The 19063-nt window shown below is 36.6% G+C and overlaps 1 long non-coding RNA gene across 10 annotated transcripts in view; it reads left to right on the plus strand.

Moving 5' to 3' along the window:
* The first annotated feature begins 505 nt into the window (after nt 1-505).
* The window catches only part of LOC135298676 (uncharacterized), a 218709-nt gene continuing 200151 nt past the window's right edge, over nt 506-19063 (plus strand). For all 10 annotated transcript variants that reach the window (XR_010360709.1, XR_010360712.1, XR_010360710.1 and 7 more), the window contains exons 1-4: nt 506-641; nt 1064-1631; nt 2355-2439; nt 4230-4318. This is a non-coding gene — a long non-coding RNA (uncharacterized LOC135298676). The remainder of the gene's footprint in view (nt 642-1063; nt 1632-2354; nt 2440-4229; nt 4319-19063) is intronic.

The following is a 19063-nucleotide window of genomic DNA, read 5'->3' on the forward strand; positions in this document are numbered from 1 at the left end:
GAATCATATTCTAGAAGATTCAATTATCAGGTTGCCATGATATATTTCAGTATAATTATATTTCATTGTCAACTACAAATTATTTGAGGTGCTTTTCTCATATACTTTTGGAATGATAATTTTATAGCACCCAGAGACAGTGAAATAATAGAATATATAAAAACCCACAAAAATGCCCAAAAATCTTCTTTCAAAATTTTTTTTTTGCTATCTGCTAAAGTGATTTCTTACAAGCCCTCTGTCACTCAAAATGTATATAAATGAGAGAAAAGTTCATAGAGAAGCATATGAGAGGATATTTGAAGACATTGTATTTTTATGTGTGCCTGCAAATCCTAGGAATCTACCTAGCCTCTACCCCTTGTAGGCACACAGTTTGTGGTGATTGGGATGGGACAGCTGAGCCTCATCCTCAATGGGCTACAGCTGTGAGCAGCAGGTGAGCAGCACTGACAGCAATGAGCCAGGGAGTGCCCAGGGCACTGACCAACCACCAAAGGAGCAGAGGGCACACAGATGTAGTGCATCAACATCAGGGGATAAAAGGCTGGGCTGAAGGACAGGAAGGGCAGATGCTGGCAGCCTTCTGAAGTGGCAGGATGTTACTCTGTGTGGGCAGATGCCTGACGCTTTCTGGTGAGGTAAGGTGTTACTCTGTTTGGGAGAATGCTTAAAGCCTTCTGAAATTGTGTGGTGGTACTCTGTGTGTTGTGGCCATCTTGACTGCACAGTATGTTGTGACACCTTCTGCAAAAACCCCTAGTCCTGACTTAACTGATAATCCGAACTTCATGTCACCTCTCTAAACAACTCAGCTTCACTCTTGAGTATCTCTATTATCATCATCAGTTCAAGCAAGTGATTTAAAAGTTTAAATTCTTCTTTGTAATGGGATGAGAAAAACTTGTTTCCAACCTTTGAATGAGGGGGTGGGGTGGCCTGCCCACATTAAATCCCTTTCCAGAGCTCTTGACAAATTTAAGATGCCAGGTAGAAAAGAGTTAATTGTTAGAGCCAGAAAGATAACTGGAGCCTATCAAGCAGTCTGATTTTTTTTATACAGGAAAGAAAAAGGGACTAGTGAGTAGTGAAGAGAAGAAGCTGCCTTCATCTCAGGAAATGCAGCTGTCATGTAAACTCTGAGTGTGTAGTGCCATCTGCTTAATACTTGAAGTTGCTTTTGAATCACAGAATGGAAGAATCTCAGTTTGAGAATTTTAAGAACTTCTCAAAAGATGTAAAGCAGGAGGAACAGCCTTTATTCCTGTACTCTGGTGTGTGTTGCACCACTTCATACGTTCCAAAGGAAGGGGAGAAAATAAGATGTATGGATTCCGTATAAAATATGGAGACTTAAAAAAACAATGTAATAAAGATGAATAATGGAGAAAAAAGAACTAGTGGCAATTCCCCGTGTTCAGCACTGGTTTCCAAAGCTACATAGAAAACCTCCAGAAGGAATGAGGCTGCCCAAGCCTGAAGTCTGAAATGAGCAGGGGTTAAAGGGCACTTAATGCAGGAGCTGTGTTTGAATACAGACTGCCATTGCCCTCTTGTCAAAAGTTATTTCCCACTAGGTTTCAACCCCCAGACTGGAAAAACCTAACTACAAGCCTTGTTCTGCAAGCTACGTAAGGATTTTCCCTTTGTGGGTAGGACTAATGCATCATTTCTTGTTAGTGCAGTCAGCCGTGGGGCAGATTTAAAATTCACCAGCTACTCTAAACTAGCTTTGTGTGTGCAGTCAGTACTCTTTAAAGCCCTACCCCAGTTGTCTCTGTGCCAGCTTTCTGGAGTGAGAAAGCCTGAAGAAGTGATTGTTGTTGTCACATGCTGAAGAATTCAATATCTTTTATGACCACATTAGGGAGAATGGTAAATCATCTCTGAAAAATAAAAAAGTAGAAGCAAAGATGTTTGCTGCTGTCTATTAAAGCATACTAGCATTTTAATTTTGTGTTGGAACCCAATTTAGAAAAACACAGGCTCTTCATTTTTCTTCTGTGAGGAAATCCCAGTAAATTTATTACCTTTCTTTGAAAGCAAATTAAGAAAGATTCGAAATACTGTATTAAATCTTTATTGATAAAAATTGTATGGTATTGTCTCTGAAATTCACTGGGAAGTATTACTAATCCCTTCATTCAAGATATTACATGTGACAGCCATGAAATTTAAAGCTGGGCAGTAATTTTTGAAGGGATAATACTCTGTCTTGTGCCCTAACAGAGAATTGAGCTGATGTGGCGGGGGTGGTTATAATAGAGTTATATGGATATAGCATCCAAAAGCAAGAATAGGAACTGCCAGGAGCTAAAGTGTGACATTAACATGTTCTTTATTGGAAATGGTAGCTTGGGAAGCCTTCCTGGGGACTCATTAAGTATTCCTGCAGTATGAAAGTTTTTTTCTTCTAGAAGAGTGAAAGAATAGAAGGAGGTATGTACTAAAAATGTTGTGGTTTTTTACTCTGAACATGCATAACAGCAGCAAAACTTTTTCAAAAGCCATTTTTCTTTTTAAGGCCAGTTCTGTGAAAGCGCATCATTTTAGCCAGCTGCTGGTAAATGGTGGATGTAGCTTGATCTTAAACTTAATGTAGTGGCGCAGATGTAGGCTGTGTTCTATGATGTCACATTCACCTTACTGAAGGTCTCTTTAATGCCTTCTTTCTCTAATATGTATTTATTTATGATATTCTTGGGGTTTTAAGGATTAGCTCTGGCATGCTTACCTCACTTAAGGCAGAAACATCACGACTGCTGTTCATTGTGGGCATCTCTAGCCTGTGACTAGTGGCTGACCTTGGAAGTTACTCTAACTTGCCTTGATGTCCTGTAGTTGCAAGCATCCCCTGCAGGATGAGGATACAAAAAGAGCATGGCAAAGCCTCATCCTCTACCTTTCTCTTTCCTGAAATACACACGACTACTGTGGTAGAAGATCTTTACAGTTGTGCCTCAGCACAATACACCTCAGGATTTCTGAGTTGGGAATGTTTATGATAGTCCCTGACATTGCTGGTTTTAGATTAACTATATTCTTTACCCTCATGTGGCAAACCTGGCCCAAATGTAGGAATAAATGTTTTTAAGCATGCATACCCACATACCCTTAAATTAGCTGGTGTAGATGCTCATGGAATTTTGTAGTTACGGTAGAAAAGTCCTTTTGAAAGAGAACAAACATTTCATTATTAAGGACAGAGGTTTTGAAGTTAGCCTTCTTCTGTTGTAGACAATGATGCTACAACAACAAAAAACATGAACAAGCTCCAGCTGAAAGCCAACAACATTTTCTAATCCTTCTATTTGTAAATAGAAAGGCTAACACAGAAACTCCATGATCTGGCGTTTGGGAAGTATCTCATTATCAGCATATAAATATATTTTTTTCTAACAGTTAATTCATCTGCCAGTGTTACCCTTCATGCAGTTTGTTTCCTGTGACAGTTTCCCCTATGATATACATATAGAATGTAACAATATTAGCTTTTAGATTATAAAGCCAAGTACATCAAGTTTTCTGTCTCCTCTCAAAGCATAGGACACCTACTCTTGCTGTAGTAGTATTTCTTCAACACTGTACTTTGTACTTTAAAAACTGATCCAGGGAGTATTATCTGCTTTTTCTTGGGGTGATATTCAGCCTTCCTGTGAATTGGTGGTTTTAAATAATCCAGACATTTTCATTGCCATTCTGAGGTTTTTTTTGTGCTTGAGTTACCAACAAAAACTTTACATTGGGTTGGTTTAAAAGACTGAGCCCTGAGAAACTCCAGAATTGATCTTTTCTGCCCAAACTCACTATCATCCTTCTGTCTCAAGAAACTGTACTTTGATAACTGGTATTTCACTTCATTTATAGAATTTTTTTTCACTTCTTGTAACTAAAAAGAATTAATCACCTGACTATCTGTAACTGCTTAACTAACTTAAGTTACTTAACTAGCTTAAATAACATCTTCCCCTAGTTATAATACAATATTTAGCAAAGCACAGACATATCAAATGCACTGATGTAGTTCTTAAGATGAAGAAAGTTTGTGTCTTAGTATCAAAAATCTCTTTATTGAGAGAAAATAAAGATCAGATGGATAAATAGGCCTAGGCTTACAGGATGCAAATGAAGTGACTAATAATAAGAATGAGAGAAGAATTTACTTCTCCTTTATATTTTGTCTATTTTTTCTCCTCCCCCTAATAGAATAAAACCATTTGCTTTCACAGGTAGAGACACCTGACTAGAAAATTTATTCTGCCTTACACTTACACTCCTGGCAAACACAGCCGCCTCTTCAGAGAGCTGCCAAATTCATGTGAGTTTAAACAGTAAAATGAAAGATGGTTGTGAAAGAGAGAACACACCAGTCTTTATGTTACTCATTCTCACTCTTGCACTATCTGCTTTGCAGTTTTATTACTTCATGTGAATGTAAATCCACTTTCAGTACACATATTTTTAAAGATGGTGTAACTTCAGAGTCTCTGCATTTTTGCTTTATTTTGTAGTTTATTTTCCTGTTGTAACTATGTTATCTTATGTTTCAAAACTGTTGCTATAAAGAATTTTGTGGGTTTTTTTCTGAGTTCTGGTTAGAATTCTGGTATCAGTAATCTTAGTGATTTTTTCATAAGGCTGCCTAATGATTTTCCTTTGAAGGTTTGTGAGCCCTTATTTTCAAGTAACTAAATTTATATTTTATTAGAGAACTTGGTTTGTTGGCAGATTTAGTAATATTTTCTGAGCATGTGTTTGATGGGTTGAACAGGATAAAAGAGTTTCATAGATGCCTTTGTAGAGGATAAAGGGCAGAGGCTCAGCATCATTTTTATGCATGAATTTTCACAGATGAGAAATGACATTCTAATCCTGCAACAGGAGTGAGCACAGGGAATAATTTTACTTCTGCAGTTTCTCACTGAAATCTGTGACCAGTTCAGAGCAGTGACAACAAATATTTTCTTTTTCCCCCAGCTTCACCACTTTCATTCTTTTGCTGTTACAGGCAAACCCCTAATGCTTCCCATAACATATAAGGGCTGATTGGAGGTATGAAGGGAGAATTTTTAAAATACAGACTAAACATTGTTGAATAATAAAACCTGAAAAAATCTATGGAACGTACAGACATGGAAAGAAAAAGTTTATCTGACTCAGGCTTGTGCAGTTAGATTCCCATGAAATTCTTCCCTAATGAAGGCTAAGCAAGTGCACCCAGTTCAAGTGTTGTGCAGCTGAGTTACTGCTGGAGTAACAATTGCTCTGCATTGCAAGTCTGAAAAATGGCAGAATTTGGTTGAAACAGCTTCATTTTGTATTCTCATCCCAGTATTTCCCACCAGAAATGGGGGAAGTGGGATGGCTACCTGCGCATCCTTAGGCAGGCAGAGTACAAATGTGTTCATTGTGTACTTTGGTTCAGAGCTCAAGAAACACTCAGGTAGGTGCCATCATTTTTGAATTGATTACTGTATTATTTTAGACACTAACTCAGGGAAGATATTCTTACCCTGTTGAGTATTTTCTAAAACTCCTGAATGTAAAGCCCTATGGATTTCCCTGCTCCCCGTTTGCTAAATTTACACTAGGCTGCAACATTTGCATTAGACTCATATTTTTCTAGAAAATTCTTGCTCACAATGCTGTTTTAGTAAGGAACATAATTTCCTTCATTGGGTTTATGTGGTAAAGTTTTTTTGTTTTAGGGAGAGCGCAAAGAGGCAGCAGGGTTGGCCTCTGAGAGAGGTCAGGGCTGTTCACACCCAGCTGGTTCTGGCCAACTCTAAAAGGGGAGGCACCTGAGGACACAGCTGAGCTCATTAGCAAAGATGATGGCTCCTCTGTGAAAATGCTTTTATGGGTAGAAAAGGGCAGAGGGAGGAGGGAGAAGGAACCCTGAAGTTGGAGGTTAGATATAAATGCTCTTAAGTATTTGCCAGATCTTGCCAGAAAATTTCTAAGTGCTCCCAGCAAAGTCAGAAAGTGAGAATCCAGATTTTTGTCTAGCCATCTTCCAGTGTCTGAGAGGACAAGGGAAAAAAACAATGATAGGGTAATCTCTGCTCCCTGAAGCAACTGCAGGCAGTGGATATATTCACCTGAGTATGTATTCCCCCAAAAGAACAGGAGCCTCTGAATAAGCCTACCCTAGAGCCAGTACACTCCTGGGTTGAAGCTGAGCTTGGAAAAGGGGGTGTGAAGGTGTTTTTCTGGAGCTTGTAAATGCTTGTTCCTTTTTTGCGTTGGTTTGCCACTACCCATATCAGGAACTAAATAGTTACTGCAACTTGCAATAACTTAATTTCTCCAAGTCCAGTTTGTTTAGCCCATGACAGTTGTTAAGTTCCTGTCTTTGCAAAGCTCTCACCTTCCCTGCTCCTATTCCTGTTTTCTAACTCTTTTCTCACAAAAGAAAAAATTGACTGAGCAAATGAAGCTTTGAGATTTTCCTTAGCAGTGACTGAGGCCAGTTCAATTCTTGGTCCTGCTGGGCAGGAGTAGAAGTGTGCTTTTCATCATCCACCTCTACAGAGTAGTAACGGAGCAACAATATCTTAATAGCACAGTATGATTCCTCTAACCTGCTGTAGAGCAATATTCAGAGTCACCCTGAAGTCACAAAAAATATATATCCTAGAAATGAGAAGCTACTCCCCATCTGTGAGAAAATCAATGTACATAAGGGAAAATATCAAAAAGACTACATTTTTAGTAGCAGTGAATAATTACTCATTTCCAATTAACTTCAAAATTACTTCAGAATGAAGCCACAGACCAAGCCTTTGTGATGACCAGCAGATCTGTGGTTGTGACTAGCTGGCATGCAGCCTATGTGATATTAACAACTTCATCCAGGTTTGCATTTAGAACAGAGATAATCATTACTTTGTAACATGCTTTTTCTTTGACTCCTGATGCTGTCCCTCTACTAGTTTTGTTATACTTCCCTAGGGTGACTTTTCTCTGTATTTTATTACTTGAAAGAACATTAATTAGAAAAGGTTAATAAATGGCAGATTAATTCAGTTAATTAGTTCACTGAATAGTTTGAACACTTCTACTTGCTGGAGAGTTTAATGTTGCTGGAGATATTCATGCAGCATTTGCACAATGACTACTTCTCTGAACTTTGGTTAGTAAACTCTTCGCCAAAGCAAACCTGAACACGGAAAACATCTGTGCTCAGTATTAACTTTGGGCAGTCTAAGTTTTCCATGCAGTCATGAACCATGCATGAAAGGTAGAGAGATGAGCCTCCAGACAGAAGCATGCACCATCCTGATGCTTCCTCACCCTACAAAAACTTATGGTCAGAAGTGTTCTATTTTTTGCTGTGCTTTTGAGAACTGGAAGTTGCTTAGATGCCAGAATTTGTGCTTTTCTAGATATGATTTGTTTCTCTTTCTGGCTTCTGTGATGATCCGAGAATTTTATCTACCACCCAGAACTTTCTGGACAAACTGAAGAAACTCTAGTTGCTTAGCAATTTCAGCTCATTTTTGGCATTTACTCTCTTACTATACAAAGTTTTGTCTGCAAACAAGTTACCCTCTTTGTGTTTCCTACCTCCCTCAAAACACAGTTCATTCAGCCCTGATTTTTCTGTTTCTATGCTCCTTTTTAATGTCTGACATGGGCAAATATGTTCATATAGTTTCATTTTTGCATGGAGTACTGCATTCTATTTTCTACAGTGATTTCAAGATCAGTTTCCTCTGTCAGAGTTAATTGAGCATTATTAAGCATATAAAGCACTACAGAACTAGAGACTGTCCAAAAATTATACTGCTGGATGGTTGTAGTCCCTATTGCTAGTAACTTTTTTTTTTCCCCCATGAAGATAAGAAATAAAGGAAAGCCTTTAGCTTTTTTTTGTTTTCTGAAGAGTTCATAATGATGGGGATTTTAATATTGGAATGCATTTTCTCCTTGAGGCATTTTTGTTTACTATTTCATGACACCAGATTCTGTTCAGAAAATAGCTCAGAGGCAAGAGAGAATATTTCATTCATTGCCTAGTCTTGACAGAAAAATAGTGTTACCTGATCCCTTTGTAAAGACAATCACTTCCAATTTGGCTTCGCTTTTGTAGGCGCTCTGTGAATACTTATTTATTGCATTTTAAAGATAAAATACTTGGGCACTCCAAAGAGAGAACCTTTGCTACTTGTCTGAATTTCCTCAAAGTGGCTGTAGCAGAATGAATAAGCTGTTCTAGAAAGGGAGAGATTTAGAGCTGGCCCTTCTTTGCTTGAGGGGCAAATTGGCTAATACATTAATTCAGTGTTTGGGAGGGCCAGGTTCAAAGAGCCTCCTTCTGTTTCTCCATCTTCTGAGAATCTGTAGGACTGACTGAAGAATCTTATTTTGGTTTTAAGTAGGATAGAGAAAACCAGTGTTTGGATATAAGTAAATTGCTTTCAGCATAGAACTGAATTGGCTTTCCTTTTAATTTCTCCCCCCCTGCCCCCTTCTGTTTCTGTTTTCACCTAACATCAGTGACTAATTGACCTTTTGCCCTTACTGCTTGTATGGGACCAGTTGGGAAGATGATGTGAGTACAATTATAGGCTCTACCTGTGGAAGAAACATTTGTGGAATGACATATGAAAAAAATTGGGAAACTGATACTTGTGCCATAGAGAAATTAAGCACTTGATGCAGCCTAAAAGTTTAAATCGTAATATATAATCTGTTCCTAAAATATTGAAGTTTGTACAGAAATATTTAGGATAGCAGGGAATGGGATTTTTTCCTTGTGGTGGTTAATCCCTCATGGTACAAGATTTGTTTGGTTTTTTTTTTAAATATTGATTTTTTTTTTCCCAATGGATCATTTGCACTCTATTTCTTTTCATCCCAAAAGCTAAAATTTCACTTCTGTCCTGTAAAGTGCCAAAAACTGCTTGAAAAATGTTGTAAATACCTCACACTGTCAAGGTTGATGACAACATAATGATGACGTTAAACATTTATTTGGGCACATCATGATTTAGAATTTCATAGGAGAAGGTTAATCTGACTCTAAGCCAATCCTGTAAATCAGAATTAGCATCTTGTAAATTCTTACAGCAGTGGTCATATGGCATTTGCATCTGCACTGGGAACACAAGGGAAAAAATTTAATCTTGTGATACCTGAAAGACTCTCAATTTGAGTTCAAGTTTCTTAAAATTTCTGAAATTCTCTTGAAGTATTGTTTCTGCAAGGGGGACATACTGCTATGAGTTGCTCATTGGATAAATAAAATTAAGTCGTCTTCAACCACAGTAAAAGGCATAGTGTTAATATTTGGGCCAAAAGGAAAGGATTCCTTAAAAACACCTACTTTAAAAAATGAAATGAAAAGTCAAATACTCTGAGTTGGAGAAAAAATAAATTGCCTATGCAAAATTGCATTTGGAAAACAAATGTGTTGGGAACTTCTTAGTTCTTAAGAAGGATGTGCCTAGTAATTTTCTTTCAAGAAGAAACTTCCCCTTTCCTGGAATTAAGCAAATCCTTCCTGCAGCTTTTCTTCATCAACTAAAACCTCTCTGATTTGACCTCCTATCTTGCCATAAATAACAGATAAGAGGGTTCAGAGAGTCAGAGAATGACTTTATGAATGTGCATTTCTGTTTGATCATCCTACTTTATCAGACTACTGTTAAAAACAAAACAATAAAAAAGCCTGTCAGCCTGGCTGTCTCCATAGCTGTCTGCATGCCTTTCCCAGCAGTGCTGCCTGTCAAGCTCATTATTCTTCCTCTGAGTTGGTTTGACCCACTCTTGTGCACTTTTGCTAGGTTGATAAAGTTAGTGGGATCTTGTCTCTTGGGAAATACATTTAGAAGGATAAGTTAATTCTGCTTCTCTCCACTAAGCACTTCTGCCTGGCTTCTCCAGGGCCAGTAAGTCTGAGTAGTCTAAATTGCTTATCCTGGAGGTAATGAGGTTTGCAAGGCCACAGCTGAAACCTTCCCCTTTCCCTACTTATCCTGCTTTCTACTGTAAGAGATGAGATAATATTTTGCTGAAGCCAAAAGGGTTGTTTAGAGTAAGAGTGAAGGGTTTTGGCTCTATGTGGTGTTGTTTGTGGTTTGGATTTGTTCTGGTTGATCTGTTGGGTGTTGCTGGGAGTGGGGCAGGATGACCAAAAAGGAAGGAGGATGGGAGGGGACAGAAGAGTAGGTGGTCAGGGGAGAATAGAGTTTCCTGGATATCCATCCAATGGGAAAGGTGACAGGGACCATGCTGGCCAGAAAAGGATATAAGAAGTTGCCATTTTGTTGGAAAGTGTGTATGTTTGGCTCAGCATGGAGACAGACACTGAATCATTACTAATAAACAGTTTCCTTTTGCTTTAATGGCTTTGTCCACATTTAATTGTATCTGAAAGTTAATTTCTAACACTACAACTGCAGTTTGGTATGAGGGATGGATACTTAAGAACCTAGAAAGCAGAGAACAGCTAAACTGAGGCATGAAGTCTGTAGAAAATGTATTGCTGCTAGTTTAAAAAGTAAACCAAAAAGTCTTTATAGCAGTTCATGCAGTATGTAGTGTTGCAGAGAAGGATTTGCATGAAAGGAAATCCATGTTTGGCAATCAGAACTGAAAACTGGATCAGGCACCACTAAATGGCTCTTACTAATGGTAACTTTTTTCAATACTGTTGAACCCCATAAGCAAAAAGAGATTTCCAATTCACTGAGCTTCAAGTGTTTAATTACTTTTTTCATAAACTTTTTTGAAAGTCTCCATAATATAAATCTTGAAAACATTCCTCTGGAAAAAAAAAAGTTCTATTTTCATGAGGAGTGACATGTTAATTGCCTGCAGACAGCTTGTTGGACTAATGAGTAAAATAACCTAATAACTAATTGAAACTCCATTGAAATAAAGTCATTAAGAAAGTAGTATCATATCTAAGTAAATTAACTCCATTTTCTATCCTGAATTATCTAGCTGTTGTGCTTTGATCACAGCTGAATTGGATCATTAACTAACTAAAAGTGAAACCTATTAATAATTGCAAGCTCTTTTATAAAGATTTTTTTCCTCTTTTCGTGAGACATTTCAATAAGAGGTCCTGGCTCTTTGAAAACTTTCGTCTGCAAATGTTTAAGGAGATGGGAATGACAAAAATGATGACACTATTCAGGAACAGATCCTTTAAACTGCAGCTTGTTAGGGAGCTGTGCAGCAAAACAAGACTTTTGGTGTGAAATATTTTATTACTTCAAATGCCTTATAAAACCACAACCTTTTAAAAACAAAATAATCCTATTGGCTTCTTAACCATTCTCATGTTTGTTCTGTTGGAAATCTGGGTTTTAAAACTTTTTTTAAATTGAGCCTTTTCAGAAGGAGGTTGGGGTCACGGCTCTCCTGTGTCTTCTGTGTCCTAAGTTCCCTACCATGGTGATGCAATTGACTTGACAAGAGCTGGGGCTTACTGAACCTCTCAGGCTTCTGTCACAGGACTGATGGTCTTGGGTCAGATTCTAAGATATTTTCTGGGGGGCTTAAAATCTCTTTATTTCCAGTTCCCCTGTAGGGAACTGGGAACTCTTGTCTTAAAGTTCAAATTTCTGCTTTTTAAGATTTAGGGACAGAGAGGGAACTGAGCAGCTACAAATCTTGTAAGAGGAAAATAAAAGCTTAAAGGTGACTGAGACATCTGTGAACTTCAAACCTATTAGTGTCTTCGCTCTATTTTATTTATACTTTAAGATTAGTAAAGTTTGGGGATTTTTTTTTCAGCTATCTAATAATGTATAAAACAGTAAATCCAGAATTTATAAATTCAGTCCAGCTTCCTAACTCTTGAGCTCTTAGTGGAATACCATGTTTTTCAGATCATCTCAGGTAGTGATTCTATGTTTGGAGTAAGCTCTTGAAAACTGAAATGCCCAAAAGTCTGCATGCTAGGGTGAGATCTACCTAGGAGAAAATTATGCAAGAACAGATACATCAGATTCTGTTCTTCTAGTCTGTAGGGAGGTATGTCCTTCCACGGAAGAGCTGTAGTTTGGATTCCTGTCTGAAAACTCTGCCTAAACAAGTGGTTTCTCATGAGAGACTGATTCCTTTCAGTGCTCTTGGGATAAAGGATGCAAGGCATTAAGAACTCAAGCAGTATGTATCTCAACTTTGTTATTTTTGCTCAGGAAGAAGCTAATTACTGGGTTTAAAGTACTGGAGTCTTTCTGTTGTGTGTTAAAACAGCTGAGTTTTTGTATGGGATAAATATTGTTTGGTCAGAGAACATGGTTCCATATTTGACGTTACAGAAATTTCCATTTCAAAATAATTCAGTCGAAACTTTTAAAACTGAAGTCCCATATTTTTAGTCACCTGGTCTCTTCATACCCTCCTAAGGTAAGGGAAAAGAAACACTCAAAGAAATGAGGGAAAAGAATCCTCATGGAAGCCTTCCGATAGCACCATGTCTCAGTCTTCCTCTTCATGAAATATGTAACTTCAGGGTGCCCACACCTGAAGCTACCTTTGCAAAGATATAAACATGTCTTAAGTGATCTACATGAATGTGGAAACCTTAACTAACACCTTGTTTTGCTCAAAAGCCTTGTGAATTTCCCACATTTCACCTTCTCTTCCCTGATAGAATAACTTCTGTAGTAAACCAAAGTGTAATTAATCTACCAGCTTTCTCTCTGTAAAATTTGCTTGCTATCTTCACTCCTTCTAAATCTGAAGTAAGCACCTTGCCTATTTACAGGGAGCTGATGCTGCAAAATGGTGACAATTCTCTTTCTACATTTAATGGTGGACTTTGACTGGATTCATAAAACATATTCTGATCCTGCAGCACTAAAACTAATGCCAAAATAGTAAACCACACAAAGCCAGATATTATTGAATGGGTGGTACTAAAGGATAAGACACAAATTGAATCTTTGGGTAAAATGAAAACATCCATTAATGAAATACTTAGCTGCAATCTATTCTCAAAATGAGTCAAAAAAACAGCACCTAAGTGGTAGGTGAGATTTGTGCTGGCCCACTGCCCAGAGGTGAATTCTGATTTATTTGTTAGTGTTGCTTAATTGGTAGGTCAACAAATGAGAGCCTAGTTCCATTTATAAATGCTGTCAAAGTGCCAGAAGCAGATGACTTGGCAATGAGGTATGGGGGAAAATTAAAGAAATCCCTTGAAATAAGCACTTGTCCTGTGAAATTCCTTCCATGTGAAAAAAAAACCAACACCAAAAACCTTTGTTTTGTTTGTTTTTTTTTCTCCTCTTTAGAATTGCTTTGAAGTGTTCCTTTAAAAATATATAAACCTACCCTATCACCTATGTAAAAAATGCTGGTTTTAAAAGCTGTTAGAAAGTAGGTGGGCACTTGGGATTTAACATATGTCAGGAGTAATCTACACTTAGCAGAAGAAAAAAAGTAATTTAATAAGAAAACTCTCTCGTATGCCCAGTAAGACTTCTTTAGCATAAAATACTTTACAAGAACAAACTACAACTTAAACTGGCACATATTTTGGCCATAGTTCCAAAATAATTTCCCAAGACCCCAATTTATGTTGATTGTTTAAAATTCAGAATGAATGATTATGGGGTGACAAAAACTAACGAGACTTTATTGTTGCTCGTTGGGACTTATAAGATTATGTATTTTGTGAAAGACTACTTAAAAGAAATTCTATTCAAGAAAATTGGAAAAATATCAACGTGGTAAAGCTCATTAATTTTAAATCTGAATTAATTCACATGGTTCTGCTTTCAAAGTTGTGAGAACAAAATATTGTTATCCTGTTAATAAAACAGTTGGAATGATAAAATATAAAGTTGAAATTTTTTTGGCAGAAAATAATTATTTGTGCTTCTATTTACTGCTGAGTAGCAATTTCCACAGCAGAGAAACTTAGTATAATTACAGGCACTTATTTTGTGCCTGCCATTTTTTCTTAAAAGTATTCTATGATTCTGGGAGCCCAGAAAATATTTTTTCTGTCCATAAATATTCTATGTGGTTATATTTTTGTGTTTATATTTTTCTCAGTTTAAGATTTGTAATTTTATTAATGGCATGTAAAAACTTGAACAGTTAGCATTTTAAAGAGTTTTTTCCCATAAAAGTGTTTTGCATCATTTTTTCAGCTAAGCTTCCTACTTTTTAACAACTTTTTAGACAATTTTTTAAAAACACATTTATTTCCCCTAAAAATATTCCTGTATTATTGTTGGGCTTCTCATAAGTGCAAATGTGTCAAAGCAAATTTTTTAAAAAAAGGTAATTCTTCTCCAGGTAATTGTTGCAAATTTGTTTAATGTTCTAAAGCATAGAGACTTCTGCTTACTTGGTTATCTAGTTCTATGAAATTGTTTTAATTTCCATTTGCAATCAGATCCAAGTGGAAGTTCTTCTGCTACATGAGGTTCCATCAGAAAAACTTAAAAAAAACCCCAGATTTTTTTCTTCTAATAACTGTTTGGATAGTTTTGGTAGAGAATGTTATTTCTGATCAAAAACTGTAGGATACAAAAGAATATTATCCTTTAGTAGCTGTTTTACCTGAAGCGGTTTTCAGACCTGGTAGTTTGAAAGATAAACCTTAGTTGAAGTATGAATAAATATTGGTCAAGAGAAAATGAAGGAGGAAAAAAAAGGAACTGTTGCACTGAAAATATTACCAGCAAAAGGAAAAACGCCTTGTTTTTCTGGTGTTCTTCTGGGTCACCCTTGTGATGTCCTCACAGGAGTATTGTAGTGTTGATCTTTCAAGTAGTAGCAACAATTGTTTGTAATTGGAAAGAAGTTTTGAAATAAGTTTGTATTTTAAATATTAATGGTGTATTAAGAATGTCAAAAATATATTGTGATGTGGTGGCCTTTCATATGAATAATCTGTGGCAGGATTGTGATTTAAAACCTCATCAAAATCCCAGCTGCAAAAATTATGACATTGACAAGAAGTGACTACAGGGACTGGGAAAGAAAAAAGTATTCAATGAAACTTTTTTTGAAATAAAATTTTGAACAAAACTGCTAGAGATGGGAGAGAGGAATTTCAACACTACAGAATGTGTTGTTTTGGTTTTTTTTTTTTTTTTTTTTTTTTTTTTTTTACATCAAGTTACTGGAACAAGACTATTTGGCTTTATTCTGTTATCCATTTTAAATTGTGCTATTTTCCCTGGTTTTGGTATGAAATTACTATCCTGCAAAGACTATTTGGAGGGTATTTTGAATCATATAATTTCTTTTCAATTTAGAAAGTAACTTTCTGCATCCCAATCCCTTGCAAAGTGATTTTTGTCCCTATGCAGTGCTAATTATGTATTTAACAAGAAAATACATAGCCTAAATTTCTCACAGAAGAAGGAATTCTAGAATATAATATGGAAAAATCGTGTACAAATACAGATCTAAGAAAAACTGTTTTCAAAGATTTTGGTGTATCTGAGCAGCTCTTGAAGTGCACATGGAATCTTCTGGCAATTTGCAATCAGTGTACTGCATTTGCTGCATATGGCAATTTTAAACTTGAAGAGCATTGAGTGAGTGGAGAAAATGTAAAGTATGTTCTACATTTAAAAATAGCTGGTATTGGTCAGATCTGAATATTGTCTGGAAATGGAATGATTTAGCTCCAACAAAGATTGGCACAGCCAGTGGTGCTTGAATGTCTTCTGCTTAGGTAAATTTTAGTTTTTTATTAAGTCACTATTAAAGGTAGCACATAAAACTTATTGCAAGGGCACAAAATCCAGGTCTGTAGACACACATTGGTAAATTATCTCCTACACTTTCTTAATTGTATTGATTGGAGGAATTTTCACTGGTTTCTGCAATTAAGATGATAAAAGCTACAGGCAGGATCAGCTGCTGTAGACAATTAAGTGTACCTCTAATTACTTAGAAGAAAATAGCTTCCACTCTACAGGAATACTGTCTCCTTTATCTCTTTTTTTGTTGTTGCTTCTTGTTTTGTTTCAGTCCTTTAATAAAAAGAGATCTGGTTTGAGATGTATCACTCCTAAAAGTTATCTCATTGTTATTGAATGTAGGAGCATTTTAGTAAGTCTATAGTATTTACAGTTATCTGTTATTCTCATGAGTTGTCTCTGAAGAAGTTCTGACCAAAGGCAGGGGAGCCTTGCTTGACAGAGAAATTCCCTTGGTTCTTCTCTGCTTTTGTGGGTTGGTTTGAAATAGCATAACCCAGTTCCTGGGCCCATTTAGTGGGATAACAAAGCTTGGTGAGAGAAGGCCCCAGTTTCCTGATTTGACTTGGGGTGTTATAGGTGCCTCCTCAGGCCAGGTTTCATAAGTTCTTGGAGGTCTATAACACACCCAAGATAGCACCGCTACCTTTTGAGGCATAAAATCAGCAGGATGGCTTCTGTTGCAGTGTTGCAAACAAAAAGGTTTTAAAAAAGGTAAAATAACAAACAGAAAAAAGGATCCATGTGCAAGAGGTTCTTGCTCCTGGTAAAACACCTCACAAAAGTGATTAGTTTCTTTTTTCACTTATTTTTCTAGTAAATTTTCCAGGTGGGACTTTTTGGCTTCTGTCCAATTAGCTATCCTTAAGTTTGAGGTGAAGTCCCCTAGGTCTGTGAGGTGGCTTTTCAGCTAACTGAGGACAGAAACTTCTGGTCCTCATTCCTTTTTAAGGAGACAAAGAATAGTTTTGTCACTTTGTCAACGGGAGGCAAATTCCTAATTAGGGGTTCCTAACATATTAACTAATTTCACACTCCTGTTGTCTTGGAAGTTGACTCATAGCAACTTTCCAAAGAGGAGAAGAAATTACTGGGTAAGATTACTGGATTTTCTAGGGTTGATTTTTAATCCTTTCCTAAATCTGTTATCCCAGAGGCGCTACCATTGCTGCCGCTGGGATCAGCCCTGTTGTCTCTGATTCCTAGACATGATGGAACAGTGGGAAGTCACCAGGTTGTTATTCTGCACTGTGGTCCCGGTCATGCAACTGTAAGCAAGTCTCTTGTCTCATTCCTTAGGCTTTTCCAGTCTCTCTTGTCATGTTTAAAGGCACCACTTGCTCTCTTAATGCATTGGGAAGGGAGTTTTGCTGCAAGGAGAGGGTTTGTCTAACACCACTTTCATTTTTATGATGTCAGTATACACATACAAGACATTTGTCCTTTCAGAGAACTTGTCTAAAAATGGTACAGTTTTGCTGTCTGTCACATGTTTACCTGAGTTTCAGAGATTTTAACACTGTCTTCCATTCAGCAAAGGGGGAGAGGGTCAATGCATGCTTATGTGGTACTTTTTAAAATCCTGTTTCTAAAAAAACTGTGTTAGAATAAAACAAAATTAGGTCAAGAAGAAAAAAATTTATGGTACTTGTTCAAATAATTATGGGAGTAAAAGGTGCAAGAAAGTACTCCTGTAAGCAGTGGTTCTAATATTGGAATGTAGAACTAGAAAACTTTCTTCCACAAGTGATTTCTTTAAAAGGTAATGCATCCATCAGGTGTCTGAGGAAGGGTGGAAATAGAGTCACGTCTTTGTCAGAGCACTTGGAGGCTTTTGACTAAGTAAAGGTTAGAAAACCAAGGAAAAAAAGACATTAAATAGCTCATTACTATTGCTAGTAGCCAGTTAACTGAAGTTTTATCACAAATTTTATACAAAATTATTCATTATCCAAGTAATTATGTAGTTATTTAATTGTTACCAATGTACCTCTGTCTGTCTATCTATCTTAAATGCTCACTGGTAATTTTACACTCGGACTCTGTGGGGGTGGTTCTTAAATTTACATAGTTCAAAATGAGATAGGAAACTGTAAGATTTCTTGAAAAACACAGACCCTTAGAATGTACAGTATGAGTGGCACCATTTTCTACACAGATATCGTTCTTCTGATGCTGCTTCAACTGTTAACTCCACAGATATCTTATGTTTAAAATCTGTGGCTAAGTTGAGTGTGTATGTTTTAAGTGAAACCTTCTCCATTAGGGAAATTTCAGTACCTACTGTGGTGCCTGTGCAATTGCTTTGTAAATATATTTTCAGATAAAATCACCCGTTATGCACTAACAAAAATGTGTTATTCTCCATTGGGAGAGGCCTTTGGGAACATTTGGAAGGCTGAACAGCTTCACATAATTTCATGGTTTTCCCCTTTGTGGGGAACTGGTATCTACTAATAGCATAGATTTGTGTAACTACTTAATTGTTGGGCTTTTTTTAGCTGTTGTTTTAGGAATTTGAAAATTATTATTAAATTCCATGTTGTAAGTTCCATACTAATTAAAACTTTCTAAGCAAAAGAATGTGTTCCTAAACACTTTGGCTTTGGGAAAAAGAAAACAAGTGAACATGATGTAATGATTTTATGATTTTCCTATTCTGATAATAAAAAATATCCTAAGAGTAGTTTTGTGATACTTCAGTAACCTTTAGGTATTGTAATGTCTTTTACACATCGCACTATGTGTGCAAGGCTAATTAACATTATCATCCCTGTCATAATTTCAAATTAGACACATCATTATGTTTAGTTATTGCAGAAGATTTTTGTTAATCTCTGATGGATATTAAACACTAGTTTATGAAACTGCAATCACAGTTGTTTGGCATATTAGTAGCACTTTGTTTTAATAGCATTGATTGTAATGAACTCATTTGGGATTCCTGTAGAACTAACATTTATTTCCATAAAGCATTTCACAGTAATTGAACATTAGTTCAGTTATGAATGCTGGATTACTGCCAGAATATTTCTTTCTATTTTTCTTCTGTTTCCTCACTGTGGATTTTGTAAACCTATCTTTCTGCTTCATTGCCAATTAGATCATTAATCTAAGGCTGGATTCTTAGCTAGCATAAATTTGACCTCAGTGGAAGTATCCTGATTAACACTGGTTGATTAACTGGATGTTAGTTTTTGGTGTATTTTAGTAAATCATGGACTTTTTAATCCAATAGTCTTTTGTGACTAAGTTGGCTTTTTATATTTTTGTAGACATGCAATTGAAACATCCTTCTACATACAAATCAAAAAAAAAGAAAGCCAAAATGTGTTTATGTGCTGCCTAGGGGTTGTGTTTCATGTTATATT

The sequence above is a fragment of the Passer domesticus genome, chromosome 4 (assembly GCF_036417665.1).
Source record: "Passer domesticus isolate bPasDom1 chromosome 4, bPasDom1.hap1, whole genome shotgun sequence".
NCBI lineage: Eukaryota > Metazoa > Chordata > Aves > Passeriformes > Passeridae > Passer > Passer domesticus.